Below are 21,093 nucleotides of genomic sequence, written 5' to 3'. Positions count from 1 at the left end.
CACTTAAGGTCCTAAGCATCAATCTGCTCCAACTAACTAGCAGTGGCCGACTTGTAAATTCACTGTGTTCTCTATAAACATGATGGTAGTGGTCCTGAGCCTTTTTTCCCCAATAAAAATGTTCTCATAAAAGTGATGTCTCAATTATAAACTTATAAACAGACTTTGAGATACACTTTTTTATCGTTACAGTGACTAATTTACTTCTCCCTTTTGTTCTTATCTCCCTTCTCCCTGTTACAGCCACACTCCACATTTCCATCTGTTGGGTTCTGTCCTTTCTGCCTCTGGATTACATGGTCCCCAAATATAGGCTCTTGGAGAAACAATTAAGAAAATGCAATTACTGCATCCAAATACATGGGAAGATGGCAAATGGTTAAAAAAAAAATGATACGCAGCCCTTGACAGAATTTAGTTTGGAGGAGTTAAAAACACTGAACTTTCCTCTTCTTCACTTTTCTTTAAAGTTTTAATTTAAGTAATCTCTGCACCCAACATGGGGCTTGAATTCACGACCCTGAGATCAAGAGTTGAGCAATTTTTCCAATGAGCCAGCCAGGCACTCCTGCTCTTTCTAAATTTGTTAACTCCGAGTCAAGAAATGTTCTAGAAGAAAGAGATGAATGCAATAATTATTTGGTGGCTGTCTCACCTCCTTCCCTCATTTTCTAACATAATCAAGAGTAAGTTCAGAGACTGTATCACTTTTGAATTGTAAAAAATAAGTGACTACCCACTTTTCTTAATTTTCTCTACACAAACAAAGCTGTCCCTTCTCCTTTCAAGGCCAAAGCTCTTTCTCCCCTCCTTACCAGTCTCTCCTCCCTCTAGTCCTACCTGAAGCATCCTCAGTTACTTCTACCCTCACTGACTTCAAAAATGTTAAAATTTCAGGGGCGCCTGGGTGGCTCAGTCGGTTGAGCGTCCGACTTCGGCTCAGGTCATGATCTCACAGCTTGTGGGTTCAAGCCCCATATCAGGCTCTGTCCTGACAGCTCAGAGCCCTGGAGCCTGCTTCGGATTCTGTCTCCGTCTCTCTCTGCCCCTCCCCCGCTATGCTCGTTCTCTCTCTCAAAAATAAACAAACATTAAAAAAATGTTAAAATTAAAGAAAAACATATTAAAAGCTCTTGGAAAAGCATTAACTTATTGATGATGTCACCTACTGTGCTTTTCCATTCATTCTATTGCTGCAAAATGTCTCAAAAGAACTATCTACATGCACTGCCTTTGCTCCTCACTTATCTCATCAGTAAAAACAAGTGGTAACCATACTACTACCAGTGATATTGGTATAGTCCTAAAATTACTGTGAGGACTCAACAAAATAACATGTATAAAGTGCTTATAACATAGCCTGGCATGTGACGGGAAGCATAAAATATAGGCCAACCATTATTATCACTATTATTTCTCCTCCTCTTCCTTCATGACCTACAAACTCACTTTCTCCCTCTTTATTCAAAGAAGCTCCTCTGAGAAAGGCCACCAAAGGCTGACCTGTCAGTAAAGTTGATGGTCATTTTCCAGTCGGTCATCACCATCATCCTTGACCTCCAAGGCTGGCCAGCTGCCACCTTCAACTCTCTCTTTCATATCCCACAGTGAAATATTATTCTTGTTTGACTTTTAAAATTTTTTAATGTTTATTTTTGAGAGAGAGACAGAGAATGCACGGGGGAGGTGCAGAAAGAGAGGGAGACACAGAAGCCGAAGCAGGCTCCAGGCTCTGAGCTGTCAGCACAGAGTCTGACACAGAGCTCGAACTCATGAACTGCGAGATCATGATCTGAACGAAGTTGGATGCTTAACTGACTGCGCCACCTGGATGCTCCAATTCTTGTTTTGACTTTTAACTGCTTTGGCTGGACCTGACCCTTTTGCAGCCTGAAGGTGGGTCTGCCAGGGCTTGGGCCTCCCTAGGACCTGCTGCTTCCTCAGTGTTGCTTTGTTCCACCCTTTCCAGACAATCTGGACTTCAATTACCATCGTCCCTGGAAGCAATTCCGAAGCTTCATCTCTAGCCAGAAGATCTTTCCTATTCTTAATCATTCCCATTTCATCTTCTGGTATAATCTCAAACTCATCAAGCCTAAAACCAAATTCACTGTATTCCTCCTAAGCCACACTTCCTGAGCTTACTGACAAATCTCTCTGATTTCTATCCTTGTTTTTTTACCTCCATCTCTTACTTCAACTTAAACCAAAAACTCAGTGACGTTATTTCACATCTAAAAAAATGAATCTCTCCTGCAAGATCTAATACAAAGATGATATGCAGTAAGTCTGTTCTGATGGCTTTCCAATGTCAGCATAAGGCTACAATTTATTTACTGATCACAACAGTAAGAGTAACTACACAGTATCATCAAATTACTTAACACAGATCACTGTTAATTTTAGACTTACAGAAATGTTATTTGCCTAAGAGATTATTTGCTGAGCCACAGAATTTAAGGGCTGGAAAGAAACTCAGAAATCCTTCACGTTACCAATTATATGCTGGTGATTCCCCAGTCTTTCTCAAAGGTTGACCTCTGTCCTTTGAAACCATTTATTTGGTACTACGGGACATTTTCATGATAAATGAACTTATTATCACTCTTCTCCTCATCTTCAGTTCTCCTACATTCTCTTTATCAGAGACTCCAACCAGTCACCCCAGCCAGAAATCTTAGGGGCATGCCTCCCTCTCTCCTCAGCCCTGTCCCTCCCCTATCATACCCTCTTATCTATCCTCCCCATACTTCTTATCCCCAGCTTTGCCTTCCCTCTCATCCATTCTCCACAACTGCAAACCTGTCAGTGAGACTCCCTTGCTCAGAATATTCAGTTATCTCTTCTTAGCTAGAGGACACCAACCACTCTCCATGACTGAGTACAGAGGACCCTTCCTCTTTGGGCTCCTGGCTAAATATCTGGCCAGAGTTCTTAGCCCAACACTTCCTTCCCAATTTATGCTCCAGCCTTCTCAGCATACCAGAGTTTCTTGAAACCCCGTGGTCTTTCATTTCTCAGTGACATGGGACCACCCCCCCCCATGCCCCGCCTCTACTAGAAAGTCTCCCCATTATCCGCTTTGGTCAGAAACTCCTCCAGGCTGATCAGGAATCACCCCAAGGGACACCTCCCACACAGTAGACTCCATGGTCCCTCCTCTCTGCTCCCAGAGCATTTTGTGCAATTGCTGCGCTGATCAGGGCCACTTTTTGGGGTGGAGAACCTTCGACAGGCTCTCACCAACAACCTAGTGCTCTACTTCAATGAGACTGTAGATAGTAAAGAGGGAGGAAAGAAAACCAGTGCCTAAAAATCTGGTGGCTTTTCAGTCCAGATTCTTGAAGTAAAATCTCTTGCTTTCCTTTTTACTAATCCTGTGCAGTTACAGGAGATGATGACTTCGTGTTAATGACCACCAGCTCGGGAACTGAATAAGTGACCTTAAGGTGAACAAGTCCTGAGATGGTTGTGAATTACTGGGCGCCTTGCAGTCTCAGACTTAATGTACCAGTGATTAACACACAGAAAGTTTAGATGAGCAATATTTTGGATTTGAATGAATAGGAAAAAATAACGTGGAATGCCTGCTGGAGAAGAGCTCTTCAGCAACTAATATTTTATGAATATGATACACTCTAACTCTCCACAGTTTCATGTTTTCAACAAAGAGGTGAGGTAATAGCTTAATAAGAGGACAACATTTGTTTTACTTCTCTGATGACCTGTATAAAACAACATTATTTCATTAGAACTCTCTTTGATGATGTGAGCGCTGAGATATTTTTCCATTGTTAGCCCTGTCTGTGAACAGGAATGGCTATAATTAAGATCAACTCTATAAAAATAAAAATATGTTAGAAGAAAAGCCCTACCAAGATGCAAGTTTCATGAAATGGACAAGTGAAAGCCGTCTTGTTTTGTTGAAGTTGATTTTTGAACATGAAACTCAATTTTGAAAGATGCTAATAAGACAGGTTTTCTCTTTGCTTAATGAATGGCCATTCTATTAAATTACTGAAACCAATTTTGCTTAGACATCTGGAAAAGCCATACATGGCATTATCACCACTCATACTGTCTACCAGAGGAGTGACAAAGAAATGACTGTCCAGAAACCTCTTGACTGGCAACCCTGATGAATTAGTTATGCCCCCTGTAAGAACTGTTAATTTCTTGTGCGAGCTTTTGCTATTAATATTTTAAAGAGCAAGGCAGATATAAATATTATGGATATGGATTCATGGAAGAATGACACAGACCAAGGAGAGCAGATCGCTGACATGAATCCTCTAATAACAACATTAATATAAATGCCAGAAAGAGAAAAAGAGCATCATTCTGGATGACTGGAACTACCAGTGGCTTGTTTTTCAAGTAGCAATACTGTCAATGACTGGACAGGCCCACACTGTGAAGATCTTAACCTCTGACCCATTTGGTAGATCCGTTTTCCTTGTCCATATGCTTTTTACTTGGTACATTTTATCAAAAGATTGAAGTTTTTCAAAACCTACTAATTATTATCGGGGATTTTATATGTAAGAGAACTCCAACCATATTCCTCAAATTCCCAAATAAAGGTATAAATGGTGTCACCTTCCCACTTAGGTAAAGTGAACTATGAAATAAGGTCAAATAACGGAAAAGAGGCATGATTTTCTAAAAGGTAAACCTTATCTACCCACCAGAAAATTACAACTACATTCAGACTTCAACAATGAAATTCCTAATAAAACGTCAAGGATTCCATTAGACTTTCTGTACTATATCCCTCCAAGTATGGGTGTGGGGAGAAAGGAGTATTTGTGGATATTTTGTCAATGAAATGATTTGGTTTTCTTTCTCTCAAACACAGTTGTCAGCTTGTTGTGCTGCTTCTTCTTTCTTAACATGTCCTATCTTTGTTTTATTGATTTTCTCTTTCTTTATTCTGAGTAAGACACAACTACCTGTTGGAAGAAAGAGCTCACTAATGAGCCTTTTGCTGCCAGGACACTCTAGAAAGACAGATGACAGGAACAGGTCCCAGTTCTGATCATTCACTGGAAAATCTCCACAACTGCATGGTTGAGAAGAAAAAGGCTTCCTGTCATCAAACCTTTTGTATATGAATGATGGGGTTCATCTCAACTTGAAGGGACTTTGAAGATTATTCAGTTCAACCCCTTCATTTAAAGAACTAGAAAGCTGAGGCCTAGGGAGGCAAAGTAGCTTGCCTCAAAGTTACCCAGTCAGAGCTGGCAAAGGAACAGAGTCTAGTGTAGGAACAACCTTCTGAATCTACTTTTGTGGCTCTACTCACCACAGCCTCTTGTGTGGTTCTACTCATCAGAGCCTCTTGCGTCCCATCACGGTGATGGCTATAAAAGGCCAGGACAAGAGGACAAACAGAACCAAACTGTGAGTCCAACAAGCATACTGGAGTTTTTTCACTACAAAGATGGAAGTCAGGACACACACTTTTTAACTTGGCCCTCACTGACCCAGTATCCTCTCCTCTTGCCCTTCAACAAGGCCTGAACACCAATTACCATCATACTTGAAACCTAAATATCCAAGGTACTGTAGGTCCTAAAGAGGTGATTTTTCTGGGAACCCTTGCAAAGAAGGCCCATCAAGCACCTAAGTTGTTCCAGCCACAGGAAATCCCACGGCCATGTCTAGCATTGCTGCTCTCTCAATTTCTTTGTAAAAAGAAATGACACACCATTTCAGTCTAGGGCTTCCTGACCAACTGCAAGTGGTTAAATATTTGGTGCCAGAATCTTAGGAAAATAAAGCCCAAAGATTTGGGAGTGGGGGGTGGCGTTCACACTGGAAAGGATGGAGGGTTCCTGCTTCAGGGGAAATGCAGACTTCATACTTCTTACTGAGAGGAACGGAAGCCGACCAGGAGACAGTAAATCCCAGCCAAGAAGTAGGATTGAACAATGTTAAACCAGCTGAATAGCTGCCCAAAGGAATTTTAAAATGGCATGGCTGCTGGCCCAAAAGAGATTAAGGTCTCTCTCACAGCAGAGGAGAGAAGCCAGGATTAAACAGGAGAGGGGTGCAAGGCCTGAAGAAAAAAATAAAATTTAGCCAATAGGAAATTAAAAACTGGATTTGGATATGGTCCAGACAATACAATAGGATATGGAAAGAGCCTTATAAAAAAAGGTCCACTGAGGTCTGGCAGCTTTGACAAGGATGAAGAATATGGGCCTTACGTGTTATGGAAAATAACTTTGTTCTAGGAAATGGGGATGAGCCAGAAAGCAGCAAATCGATGCCCTTGTGCAGAGAGTGACTACCATGCCATTGCTCGACAGCAAAGGGCGGGCAAAAAACATGGGGCCTTGATGGTCACAAGTATGTCTTGAAAGCTAGTAGCCTAAATTAAGCAGCAAGAAATGACAGAAGTAGCAAATTATAATTCAATTCAACTTTCTAGTACATAAATTCTAGAAAACGAGACTAGCCCATGAGAGATCATTTTCTTCCTTCACTTGAAACCCACTACTTGAAAAAAAGATTTACTTAAATTATGCTTTAAAAATTACCCAGAGCAGCCTCCCATTTGATTTCTGGAAACAGCTAGAAGTTCCAGAGAAAGTAAACCAAAATTGTGTTCTGATTTTAATCACTCATTATGTGGACAATGGATATTCACCATGCACAGTTAAAGACACCAGGAAAACCACCCTAAAATCACGAACATCAACCCAGTCCAAAAACATGGGACTCATCCTCAATTACCTCCCCACATCCAATCATCACACTCTTCTGATTTTCTCTCTTGGTTCTATCTCCATGCTCTCTACTCCTCTCAACTTTATCCAGAGGTTCCCTGCCTCTAACCTCAATTCCCACAGTGGCATTCTAATGGATTTTGTGCTTTCAGCCTCTCCAAATCCATCCTCCATAATAAGAGAATAATTAACCTATTGAAACAGTCCAATCAAACAATCCTCTGCTTAAACCTCTTCAGTTTTTCTCCATGAAAAACAGCATAAAGGCCCTTGACACATGCCCTCTGGAGCTCATCCACAGTTGGCTTCTCAAGACATATGCTTTTCTAGCTGACCCTCTGCCCCTCTATCTGCTATTCCTTCCCTCTTTCCCTCTCTATTGGGTCATTCCATCAGGACCAAACATTTCCAGTTATCGTCTTAAAAGCAACCAAGAGCCTCCTTGCACATAAGCCCTTTAGTTACAATCATATTTTTCGGTCTTTTTAATAGTCAAGGTTCCAGACCTTTCTACACATGCTGTGTCTATCTACTCCATTAGTTCTCATACATTCTTAGGTAGCTCTCATTTACACTAATCCACTGAAATGGCTGTTCATAAGCTCCCCATTTTGTAAAATCCAAAGGATTCTTCTTGACTGGTACCTTCACGGATTGCTCAGTGGTATTTAATACAGGTGACTACTGTCTTCTTCAAGTACTCTCTTTCTTCCCTTGGATTCCATGGTCCTACATGCTCCCGGGTTTCCTATTAATCCTGAGGCCACTCCCACACAATCTCTGTCTTTTACCTTATTCCTAAATGTTGGTGTTTCTCAGGGCTTAGTCCTGAATGCTCTTTTCTTCTTATTCTATGCTCTCTCTTGATGGCCTCATCCATTCTAACAGCTTGAAATACCATCTATATCTTATGACTCCCAGTTTATATCATCAGCCTAGACTTCTCTACTAAGCACTAGATCTAAATTGATCCAATTGCTTGTCTGATATACCCACATGGATATTTCATGGGTAGCTCTAATAAACCCCAATCATAACTGTGATCTTTAAAAAATATCTTTAAAAAAAACTGCTTTATTTTTACCCCTGTCAGCAAATAGCACCAGCAAATACCTACTTGCTAAATCCAGAACCAGAAATGTATCCTCAATACTCCCTCTCCTTCTTATCCTACATCCAACCCAACACTATGTTCTAACCCAATACCAGGTTCATTTCCAAAAGATTTCCTGAGTCATTCATTTCGCTCCATCATGCTGTTACTGCTCTAGACTGAGTACCAACATGTCTGGCCTGAACAACATCCAGCAAGAAACCCCCTGATTTTTCTCATGCTCCTCTAATCCCACTTCCAAACAGCACCTTGGGTGATGTGCACTTGAAATACAGTAAAACCTTGGATTGCGAGTAAGTTGTTCTGAGTGTGTCCTGAAAGACGAGTAGTACATGATGCCAAATGTCTCATGATCACAACTAAGTCAATGGTTCTTCTCTCACTCTTTCTCTCTCTCTCTCTGAGGGATGGTGGGTGATCATCTCCCATGCTTGGATGTTCAGTCTCAGGCCGTGGTGTTTGGCAGAAATCAGTGACTTTTCAGAACATGGCAAAGAGCCCACATCTGGCACTCGTAGTGTATTTTTTGTCACTTCAAAGCACCCACAGGCAGGCCTTTGCTTTTCCACACAAGAATAAGATTAGGAATGCTTTGCTTCATTCTTGGTCAGGCTGCCTGCAGATACAGACTCTTTCTTTCCTCTGGTGCCTTAGTGCCAGTTACATTAAATTCAGTATGTGACAAGAGTTTATTTATACTGTACTGCAGTCAACGTCCATTAGTGATAGTGAAAGTCATCCTACACAATAGCCCTCTTCTCTCTTGTCTCCCTCACACCAGCCATGAAGGTTTTCAAAGGTAAGTGCAGGTTAATTTGTTTACTTTTCTTTATATTTTGTATTTTATTATTTTGTATTATACTACAGTACTGTAATCATTTTCACATGAATATTTTTAGGTTGTGGAATGAATCATCTGAGTTGCCATAATTTCTTATGGGGAAATTCATTCGGATATACAAATGCTTTGGATTACTAGCATGTTTCCAGAACAAATTATGCTCACAAACCAAGGTCTTAATGTATATAAATTAGAGTACTGAGTAAACTCAAATGTGTGTAAGTAAAGAGGACACACATTGAAAAGGACACAATTATTTTATATACCTCTAGCTAATGGGGAAAAGAATTTGTCAAACTATGTTGCACTGCCTTAAAAAAAAATCACACACCTAGGGGCGCCTGGGTGGCTTAGTCGAGTGAGCATCTGACTTTGGCTCAGGTCATGAGCTCATGGTTCGTGAGTTCGAGCCCCGCACCAGGCTCTGTGCTGACAGCTCAGAGCCTGGAGCCTGCTTCGGATTCTGTGTGTGTCTCTCTCTCTGCCTTCGTCAGGTAGTGCTCTGTCTCTCTCAAAAATAAATAATCATTTAAAACAAAATTTTAAAAAATCACACCTATAAGAAGCATTCCAATATTACAGTGTTAAAAAAAATACGCACCTTTGAAATGATGAAATCTAGTGTATCACTGTCCTTAAAATTAACCAGTCTGTTTCTTTTACACCTAGAATGATATCCAAACCCAAGTTTCCTGGGGGGCTTTGTATACTCTGCCCCTTACTCTCCAGCCTATGAGTCACCGTGCCTCCTTCCCTCTCAGCACCTGACACCAGTCTTTTCCACTTCCCTGAATGTATCCATTACTTCCCTGCCTCAGTGTCCTTCCCTTCACCACAACTCCACCTGGCATGCTGCCCACCACCTGGCATCCCCACCCCACTCTTCCAGCAGGTAACTCACTCTTTAGAGCTCAGCTAAAATGCCATTTCGTAAGAGATCCTTTAGATGAAATAAATTAGCTTCCCCCCTCCTCCTGGTCACCGACTCTTTCCTTGCCTTTATAGCAGCCATAACGGTTTCTGGTCACATGCTGTCTGGAAACCTTATTTGTGTATTTACTGCTTGCCCTGTGCACATGCACATCCTAGAAGTTAGAGACCATATCTGGCTTGCTCACCACCACATGCCCATAGCATGCAACCAAGTCTGGCACATAATAGGGGTGCAATGGCAATATGCAACATATTACTTGTTTAATACAAAAGCAAGCAAGGCTTCCACAATCCAGCCTGTGCCTACCTGCTTAGCTATATCTTATTCACCACTGTTCTCTTTCACATGTTCAACTGAAACTAATTTACTTAGTGTTCCTCAACCTGTTCAGTATTTTATGTCTCCAAATCTTAGCTTGTGGTATTTATTCCACCAGGACCCACTCCCGCCGCAGCTCCTAGGCCACATTGTTTACCTAGGGAACCTTTGTCTGCCCTCCAAGCCCTTCAAGGCTCAGCTGGAGTCTCTTGGAAGCTCGTGACCCAACCTTGTGTTGAAAAATGCCCATAGCCTTCTCCTGCCCCTCACTAGACACTTAGGAAGACCCTAAAAAGATGGCACATGACATTAGCAACAAAGCCCAAAGAAAGCTGAGCCACTCACAGTGGGACAAAGAACCAATGAAGCAAACTGCCTTCAAAAGCAACAGTCACGTTAAAGCTACGCCAAGTTTAAAAAGTTAGATTTATAATGTAGAACCTTGTATCTGAAATTTTCAGAGGCGAACATGAAAAGCTATTCTAGGATGAAGATAAAAGAACTGAATGGTAAGAAAATGTTCATTTTCATATCCAGGAGCATGAAGGAGTTAAATATAAAAATAGCGCCACAAAGATAAAATACTCTGAAAAACAGGAGGATACGATTGATCACAATACGGAATATGGCAAAGTAAAAAGCTGGTAAGGACATAACAGCATCATAAAATTAAAAAGGCACACTGAAGAATTGGGGAACTATCTATCAAGCATTGATAAATCAGTATTATCCTTAATACACATAAGAAAAACACAAACTCCACCTCATACAGGCAAAAAATATTTCACAGAAAAGATAAATATAAAAGAAGGTAACCTCACTAAGAGAAAATGTATTATAATGAGATATTACTGGGGCGCCTGGGTGGCCCAATCAGTTGAGTGTCTGACTTCGACTCAGGTCATGATCTCAAAGTTGGTGGGTTTAAGCCCTGCATCAGGTTCTCTGCTGATAGATAGATAGATAGATAGATAGGTAGATAAATAACTTTATACTTGTTAGCATTTTCTAAATTTTCTACAGTGAGCACGTTACTCTCAAAATCAGAACAATTATATAGTTGAAAACAACTATTTGAAGATACCAAAAGTAGAAAATCCGGATCCTCTGTTCCCCTCTTTCTCACTGCCCCTCCTCCATTCATGCATGCACACATCCTCTCTGTTTCAAAAATAAACATTAAAAAAATGAGATATTACTTTCTCCTTATCAAATTAACAGAAAAATAGGAACAGGAGTTTCTTCAGAGTGTCAAGAGCCAAGACTCACTGCATGGGGGTGGAAACAGAAGCCAGCAGAACATTTCTGGAAAGCAAGGTGGTCCCACGTATTGTTAAGACACACAAGATTGCCAATATCCTTTGATCTTGTATCAAGTGTCTTACAAGCTAGTCTAAGGACATGATCATTGACGAAAATAAATGTTTATATACAAGTGTATTCACAGAGCATTAAATAGCAACAACAAAGGAAACAGTCTAGATCTCCACCATTAGGAAGATACTTTTACAAGTATATGGTATACTCATGTTATGAAATTATGTGGTCATCACAAATTTATTTTCAAAGGGATATAACTATCAAAAAATATAAATACTGTAATGCTAAGTGAAAACATAAAGGTAAAGACAGCCACCAGGGTGGCTCAGTTGGTTAAGCATCCGACTCTTGATTTTGGCTCAGGTCGTACCTAGCCATTCATGGGTTAGAGCCTCAAGTAAGGCTCCACAGGGCCTGCTTGGGATTCTCTCTCTCCCTCTCCCCCTTGCATGCATGCTCTCTCTCAAATAAGTAAACTTTAAAAACTAAAGATAAAAAGTAGAAGATCTTACTTTAATACTTAAGCACTGAAAACTCTAAAAAAGAAATAGGCCAAATATTAACTGGTTGGTAGATAAATCACTTTATACTTGTTAGCATTTTCTAAATTTTCTACAGTGAGCACATTACTCTCAAAATCAGAACAATTATATAGTTGAAAACAACTATTTGAAGATACCAAAAGTGGAAAATTCTTTTACGAGTGTATACCCAAGTATATATTGCACTCTAACCAGAAAAGCAAATGAGTATAATAAAACTATATACACAAAAATTGAATATTCATAACTATTCTAAAAAGAATTATAAAACTGAAAACATTAAACATGTCTTCCAATTGAGAAAAAAGAGAATGTCTTATTTTACAATAAAGTATTTTGCTTGAAATGATAAAAATAACATGAGAAAAATGCTGCTAATTATTAACAATAGTATATGCACATTTTGTTAAAAAAGCCACAGCAAATCTCAATAATTGCAACTGCAATTGAAATCAAGCAAACAAAAAAAAAAAATTTAATGCTTTTTAATCTAGCCAAGTTTTGTTTCTTGCACACAAGGCTGTATTTGTTTAGTTTTCAAAAACTCTGGAGACTGCCCAAAAGTACAAATTTCTGAACATTAATTCAGACATTCTGTTGAATGAAAAGTAAAAACACTTTAGACCTAATCCCTTCCTTCAATACAAATGGTAAACTCCCAGCTGTAAATGTTTTCTACTGGAGACTGACTTTTCTATGGTATATAGTTAAGTATTGTATACAGTTTTACTTTTTATTATGTGAAAATAGATCTTGGACCAGTATGTTTCATATCCCAAACTTATTTTCTTTTCCTTTCATCAACTGTTGAGTTAAAAATCATAGGGAAACATTCTCCAAAAAATATGTATAAAAAAAGCAGGGGAGGAAGGGATTGATATAATAATAAATACTCCAAAAGGCAGCCAAAAACAAAAACAAAGGAAAAAGAGATGAGACAAACAGAAGACAAAGAGAAAGGTATAGATTTGAACCCTCCGATACCAATAATTATGGTAAATGTATGTAAACTAAATTCTCCAATTAGAAGACAAAAATGGTCAATCTGGCTTAGAAAAAAAAAAAACTATTCTGCTTACAAGAAAAAGGCCCTTTCAAGATAAGAACATGAAAAATTGGGGAAAGACAAACCATACAAAATCTTATTGAAAGAGGCATATGTAGCTGTACTGATAAAGTAGATTCAAAGACTAGATGCACAGGTGGAGACAAACATGGACCAAGGGTCAATACACCAGGAAGACACAAAAAATTCTGTATTTAATTCCATGGTCAGATACTATATAAAACAAAACCTGGGAAACTAAAATTGTAAACAGATAAATCCCCATAATAATGGGAGATTATAAAAGACCCCTTCAGTAAATTATGTAATAAGCAGACAAAAACACAGGAGGGATACACATGATTTAAACAATTTACAAACTGAGCACTAATTAACATATATAGATCCAACTGAAAAACAGACATTGTATTCAAGTACACAAGGAATATTACCAAAACTGACCATATTCTGCCCCACAACAAATTCCAAGGATTGAAATCACTGAAAGTATGTTTTGTGGCTAGAGAGGTATTAAGACATAAAAAACAATGTGGCGCCTAGGTGGCTCAGTCAGTTGAGCGTCCACCTTGGGCTCAGGTCATGATCTCAAGGTTCCTGACTTTCAGCCCTACAACTGGGCTCACTGCTGTCACCACAGAGTCTGCTTTGGATCCTCTGTCTCCCTCTCTCTGTGCCTCCCTCGCTTGCACTTTCTCAAAAAAAAAAAAAAAGAAAAGAAAGAAAGAAAGAAAGACAACATTAAAAAATGTATATAAATAACAAAAGATTATTAAAAATTCCCCAAATGTCGGGTTATTAAGCAAAACATGTCTAAATAATTCACTGGCTGAAGAAAAAAGAAATGACAATGGATTTGTAATACTTTTGTCTGAATAGCAAAAAATATATCAAAAGTTGAGGATAAAGTCATCCTTAGAAAGAAGTACATAGCCATAAATGTATATTAGAAAAAAATATATATATATTAGAGAAAAGAATGTTGAAAACCCAATGATCTAAGGATCTATCTCAAGAAGATATAAAGACAAATGAAGCCCAAAGAAAGAATAAACATAAAAGCAGAAATTAACATAAGAGAAAACAGAAAAATCAACACAAGTTATTTTTTGCCAAGACTAATGCCTGTAGAAAGACCGAGAACAAAGCAGGGGCGCCTGGGTGGCTCAGTCCATTAAGCATCAGATTCTTGATCATGGCTGAGGTCAAGACCTCACAGTATGTGAGTTAGAGACTGCACTGGCAGCGTGGAGCCTGCATGAGATTCTGTCTCTCCCTCTCTCTGCCCCTCCCCTGCTGCTCACTTTCTCTTTTCTTCTATCTTGAAATAAATAAATATACTTAAAAAAAAGAACAAAACAAAGAAAGCACAAATTAGTAAATAAAAAATGAAAGGCATCACTAACACATTCTACAGACATTAAAAAGAGATACAAAAAAGATATTAGGAACTACTTGGTGACAATGAATTGGAAATTTTACCTAAAATGGATAAATTCCTTAAAAAACAAAGTTAACCAAAATTCTCATGAAAAGTCAAGAAACCGAATGTTACTTTATCTTTTAAAGATTTCTTAACTGTAATTTTAAGAATTTCATAATACCACCCTGCCCCCCCCCCCACCCCCACACACACACAAAAGATAATCAAAAACTTCCAGGCCCTAATGACTTTCCTCATGAATTCGTCAAGGAATCTGAGAAAGAACTCACATCAATCGTATACATAACTTTTCCAAAAAAAAAAAACCCAAAGGAGGCACTTTGGAACTTATTTTACGAAACCATAACCACCTTGATTCTATAACTTCAAAGAATATCAGAAGTACATTCGAGGTCAATCTCTATAATGATGCACATATTCTCCACAAAATGTTAGCAATTTGGCTCTAGGGATATACTGTATAAGAAGGATACTATATCATGACTGTTGGATCTATTCTAAGAACACAAAAGTCTTTTTCCCTAAAAAGGAAAATCAATATGGCTTCAATGTGTATGTGATGGTAGGCAGTGGAAATACCATCTTCAACTATGATTTCCAATCACATGTCAAAGACAGCAGAACAAGATAGATGTTGCCTGGGTTCCAGCACGGTAGATCTGAATCCTCAGCCCGAGATTACTTACGCTTGAACTGTTACACAGAGAAAAATAGGCTTTTATCTTGTTTAAAACAAATAAGCAAAAACAAAAACAAAAATAAAAACAACCAGTCCATGTAATTCACATTAATATAAAAAAGGAGAAAATATAATAAAAAAAAAGAATACAATTATTTCAATAGATGCAGGAAAAGCATCTCTGATAATTCAAAACCATTCATAATAAAGACTCTCATCAAACCATAACTAAAAGGGAATTTCCAGAGAGCACATATTAAAAAAGCCTATGGCAAACATCAAAGTTAAAGAAATATTCAGTGCTTTTTCTGCTGAGATGAGGAAGGAGACAGGTAAGCTAGCTATCACCACTTTCATTGTAGTAGAAGGTCCTAGACAGTATAATTAAAAAAGGCATAATTAGGGGCGCCTGGGTGGCTCAGTCAGTTAAGCGTCCGACTTCAGCTCAGGTCACGATCTCACGGTCCGTGAGTTCGAGCCCCGCATTGGGCTCTGGGCTGATGGCTCAGAGCCTGGAGCCTGCTTCCTATTCTGTGTCTCCCTCTCTCTCTGACCCTCCCCCGTTCATGCTCTGTCTCTCTCTGTCTCAAAAATAAATAAACATTAAAAAAATTAAAAAAAATAAAAATAAAAATAAAAAAAATAAAAAAGGCATAATTACTGAAAGAAAATAAATAACACTAGCACTACATTATCAGTAGACAACATAGCTGTTAAGTACAAAAGCCAAAGGAATCTGCAGATAAACTAATAAAAATAACAAGTAAATTTAGCAAGCTCATAGGTCCAAGGTCAATGCACAAAAATCAAATTGTTATAAAGGTATAATACACCTTTTAAAGTTTATGTATTTATTTTGAGGGGGTGGGGGAGAGGGGCAGAAAGAAGGAGAGAGAATCCCAAGCAGGCTCCACACTGTCAGCACAGAGCCCAATGTGGGGCTCGAACTCACGAACCTTGAGATGATGATCTGAGCTGAAATCAAGAACTGACTGAGCCTCCCAGGCACCCCAAGGTAAAATACATTGTAAATACCCTTCACAACAATATAAAAATACTGAAAACCTAGCAACAGCAACAACTCTGTCCAATACTACACAAAAGACGACCACAAAACACCAAAACAAATGACAGAAAACCTAAACAGAAGGATATGTCATGTTTATGTATTAAAAGAGTCAATACTGTAAAATATCAAATCTTCCAAAATTGATCTATTGATTCAATGCAATTCCAATCAAAATCTCAGATTTTTTTTTATGAAAAGTGATAAGCTGACTATAAAACTTATATTGAAATGCAAAAGGCCATGAAAAAGTCTGACAATTTTGATTAAGAACAAAACTGCACAACTTAGAATTTACAGTACATACATTAGTGTCCATTATGAAGCTACTATAATTAAGACCATATGCTACTGGTACAAGGATAAACCAATCTAGGGATGGAATGAAGAAGAAAAAAGAGTCCTGTATATTTACACGTGGTTCATGACAAAGTTCCCAGTGCAAATCAGCGGGAAAAGGGTACTCTTCTCAATAAAGGGTGATGATCCAATTAGAATCCATTTAGGAAATAATTAAATCTTGACCTCTATTTCACACCATACACAAAAAAAAACACTTTTAGTGCTATTGCAGATTCCAAATTTGAAATATAAAACAATAAAGCTTTTAGAAGACAGTATGAAAGAGTATCATAATGACTTTAGGGTTTGCAAAGATCATGGACACAGAATGTACTGATCTCAAATGAAATAACTAAAACACTGGCCTTCATTAAAATTAAGAACTTCGGTTCATTTCAACTTACCATTAACACAGTTGTTGTATGGAGTACCTCATTTTGAAGAGGTCTGCTATGCAGAATTAGAGAGCTGAAATAATGCTCAAAAAGCCAACACGGTAGAAAATTTGAACATCAACCCTCACAAAGGAAATGCAAATTGACAGGGTAGGAGAATACACTACTAAGTATGGCTAACCTTTAAAATAACTGACAATACCAATGACTGACAAGGATGTAGGACTAAAACATGTATTAGAAGTCGGGGCAGCGGAAACTGGTACTCCAAAAACTAGCTGTATCTATGAAAGGGAGACATACACGTATTTTAGGACCTAGAGATTATACTCCTGAGTAATATTCCACAAGAAATTAGTGACTATATCCACTAAAAGCATGTTCAAGAATATTCATAAAAGCTTTATTCATAATAGTCCCAAACTGCAACAAACCAAGTGCCCATCAACAAAGTATATACAGTATATTTACACAACAAAATACTATATAGCAATGAAGGTAACTGATATATTGCTACATGTAACACAGGCGAAGCATACGAACAGAATGCTGAAGGTAAGAAGTCAGACACAAATGAATAACTCCTATATGATTCCACTGATAAACTGTTCAATACCAGGTAAAACAAAGCCACAGTAATGAAGACAAAATAGTGGTTACTGCTCTAAGTGGGTAATGGGGAAGGGAATGGGGTAAAAATTAGGAAGAAGCTACATCAGGAGAGAGCAAGAGAGTGAGAAGCAGGGATAAAGGGAGAGAATCCCAAGCAGGCTCCACAATGCCAGGGCAGAGCGCAACGAACTGTGAGAGCACCCATGACCTGAGCCGAAATTAAGAGTCAGACACTTAACTGACTGAGCCACCCAGGCACCAGAAACCTTTTTTCTTTTTTATTTATTCATTTTGAGAAGGGGGGGGGAGCAGATGATCTGATCCCAGCTCTGCGCTGACAGCAGGGAGCTCGATGGCCCGCGCCGCGGGCGCGCTCAAACTGAAGAACCATGAGATCACGACCTGAGCAGAAGTCAGACACTTAACCGACTGAGCCACCCAGGTGCCCCACGAACCAAATCATTTTAGATTAACTGCTTTAAAACAAAATTCAAGAAGAGTCTTTCAGCTTTTATATTTCAAATTTCCCTGCTCATGGAGGGAAAGACTGACAGAATGGGGCAAATGCGCTATGTCTCAGTGACTGAGGAAACTCACGAGGCTCAGGTTCTGTACCTGGAGAGGACATTTGTCATTAAACAGCTTCGAAAGCTTGCAGTTTGCACTGGGCACACATCTTCCCACTCACAGAGGGAGAGCCCGGGGTGAGGCAGAGGCAATGGGTGGGGAAGCCACTGCATGAGCCAGATGTTGGTTTGATTACAGTAACAATCTCATTATTATGGGTTAAAATCCAAAACTAAGTGTCTGTGATACTTAAAGGAAAAATTCTAAATCAAGTTGAAAAACGGTACATTTTTAATGAGACATAAACCAGTCTTTTTGACAAAAGCGAAACCTGGACACACAAGCCAACTACGCTTCTTTTAAGAAAAAGAGTATCACGGTGTATTTCTGAATTTAAAAAGCCATTTCTTCCTAGTTCCTCCACTATATGTACTGACAATGTTACAGAAAATCGGGAAAAGTGAATGAGAAGGACTTAAATTTGCTACAGAAAAGAAACATCTCTAAGACTTTCAAGGAAAGAAATGAGAAGAAAGCTTGGAAAAAAAAAAACAAAAAAACTTCTCTGCCCCTGAAGATAAAGAATGAGCCTAATTTACTATTATATAACAGACTATCACAAAAAGTGAAGTATTCGAATGAATTCTCCATGGTGAATACATTCCATGCCATTCAGAAAAGTTTCTTTAGATACAGGAAAGAGTCTGAACTCCAACCACATATTTCTAACCCAATTACTTACAGACACTAATGTGTGAAATGCATTTTGTGTTTCTACACTACATAAAGTTTTTTAAATGCACTATTACTTTGCACATATTTATTTATAACCAGTGGACTGTCTTTGCGTTAATAGTTGTACATTTTTACAACCAAGACTTTCTAACAAATAAACATCTTCTAACTTCAGAGTCATGGTGTACATTTTCTCTTTTCATATAGCCTTTCTTAGGCTAAGACGTGTTGCCAGCAGAGCTGGGAGAAAGCCCTAAGCACAGGCCAAACATATCAAACCCCAGATTCATCTTTTTGACACGTAGGCCCCAAAAGCAACATAAGATCAGCCAAAAAAATTCTCATTTTTTTTCACTATTCTAATTTTTCTCTTTCTATATTCAAATAGGAGGCCAAGAAAGATCAGTTATGAAACCACAGAAAATAGACAGCGTATCTCTAGAAATAACAACTCCAATATTTAAATGCAAATAGGCATCAGCATTAGCCATCGGTTTATTGGCAACTGACTCATGAAACATTTTGAAACTCGAAATACTTAGGGGGTGCCTGGAGAAAGTCGTTATGTGGCACTCCTAGGGAAAACAAAGGGTGAAGAACTAAACTATGTATAAATGAGTTACCCTGCTATGCTTCATATGGCTTATGTATTAATTTACATAATTAATAATAAATAAGTTATAATAAATACATTTGGGGGTTAAAAGCACATAAAATATAACATAGTACCTTCTTTAGACTCAGACCTGATGACTCAGAACTATCAATTTAAATCACAAATACTTAAGTAATCTGTGTATTGTATATTTTGTGAGCACTGATCACTTAAAAACAAATAGATGTTAAATGCTTTAGATGTCCACATATTTAAAAAAATGGCAACAGATGGCCAAGTAACGAGGGTACCAATGTAAAAAGTGCTAAAATACTAAGACTAATTCACATTCACGGAGCATGTTCCATGGGACCCGGCTCCATTCTAGGTAGATACTTGCCAGCACACAACAACATATTTAATTCTTACAATGGCTCCATGTAGGTAGCAGCATCATTTTCACTATGCACACGGGAAACCAAAGCACAGGAGCTGTGGTAACTTACTCAAGTTCGCACAGCTTGGAAGCAGAGTAAGAGTCCAAGCCCACATACTCAGAACCCACAGCCTAACTGCTTAACCACTGCTGTACCCAATAATTATGCAGGGTGTGCTTTAGAGAATTAAGTCTTGAAAAACTAGGAAAGATTTCACAAAAACACACAATACACTCGATCTGGAGTAATCTTATTGTATCTATTTCCTGATATTCCAGGAGGAGTTACAGACTTCAGCCTTTCACTTAGTCACCATTTACCATGCTCTGATCATTCTCAATGCCATACAGGTGTGAACAAGACCCACTGCGAAGTCCCATCAGTCTTAGAGTCTAGGAGTGGGGTCTGACAATAAATAAATAAGAGAAATTAGAGTAAGGTGGTTTAAAAAAAGCAAAAGGGGAATGGGAAGTTCTGGAGGTGAATGTGAGAAAGGGCGATCAGAAAAGGTTTCCTTGAGAAAGATACATTTGAATAAAGACCTCTAATAGAGAGGAGGTGACCATCTCTACACTTCTTAGTACGATAAGTCTCTTTGTCTTAAGCCGTTCACTGCAGCCAAAAGCATTCTGATTAATACTAATCCTACCCATGGGTTTGTCATGCAGATTAAATGAGAAAATTGGTATTATGCACTTAGCACAGTGCCTGGCTCACAAAAACAATTCCGTAAACGCTAGCTATTATTATTTTTGCTATTGTTTTAATAAAGTCATGAAATCAACTGTAGGAAGAATCTCCAGTCCACTCATGTTGGGACTCGGAGACAACCACACAATATTCCATCAGCTGGATGCCTAGACAAATAACCGGTTCTGGAATCAATACATTAAGTGTTACAATTCAAGCCTAAAGTCTAGAAATACCTACCATTCACAACAACCTTCCATGACCCATAAAGAACTCTGGTTGCAGACGACATCAAAAGACTCACCGAAATAGATGCAGGAAGCCTGACGCCCTGGATGTGAGCTGGGTGGCAGGAAAAGGTGTTGAAGGGGCAGCTGACTATCTACAGACTTCACTTTCTGGCAGTTTCGTGTCGATTTTTTTGGCTGCAAGGAAAGTGTTTACTTCTCTGTCTATGCACGGATGATTTTCCATAGCTCTGGGGTTTTAAAAGGTCAGCAGTGATAAAAGGCTTAGGAAGAGCTCTTGAATTTCTGTGCTACTATTATGAATTTCTTTATAAAAATGTTGATATACGGAAGACAATCAAGCAATGCATGGAAAATATGTATTCCAGATCCAAAAGCAGCTTATTCCAGCAAAATTTCCTCAGCTCTCTCCCTAAT

The 21,093-nt window shown here is 38.7% G+C and overlaps 1 protein-coding gene across 10 annotated transcripts in view; it reads right to left on the bottom strand.

Moving 5' to 3' along the window:
- LTBP1 (latent transforming growth factor beta binding protein 1) overlaps positions 1 to 21,093 on the bottom strand; it is a 406,323-nt gene that overhangs the window by 53,974 nt on the left and 331,256 nt on the right. The window lies entirely within an intron of this gene.

This window comes from Herpailurus yagouaroundi, unplaced genomic scaffold (genome assembly GCF_014898765.1).
Source record: "Herpailurus yagouaroundi ecotype Mexico unplaced genomic scaffold, PumYag 188, whole genome shotgun sequence".
Classification (NCBI taxonomy): Eukaryota; Metazoa; Chordata; class Mammalia; order Carnivora; family Felidae; genus Herpailurus; species Herpailurus yagouaroundi.
This window is presented reverse-complemented; position numbering and strand designations above follow the sequence as displayed.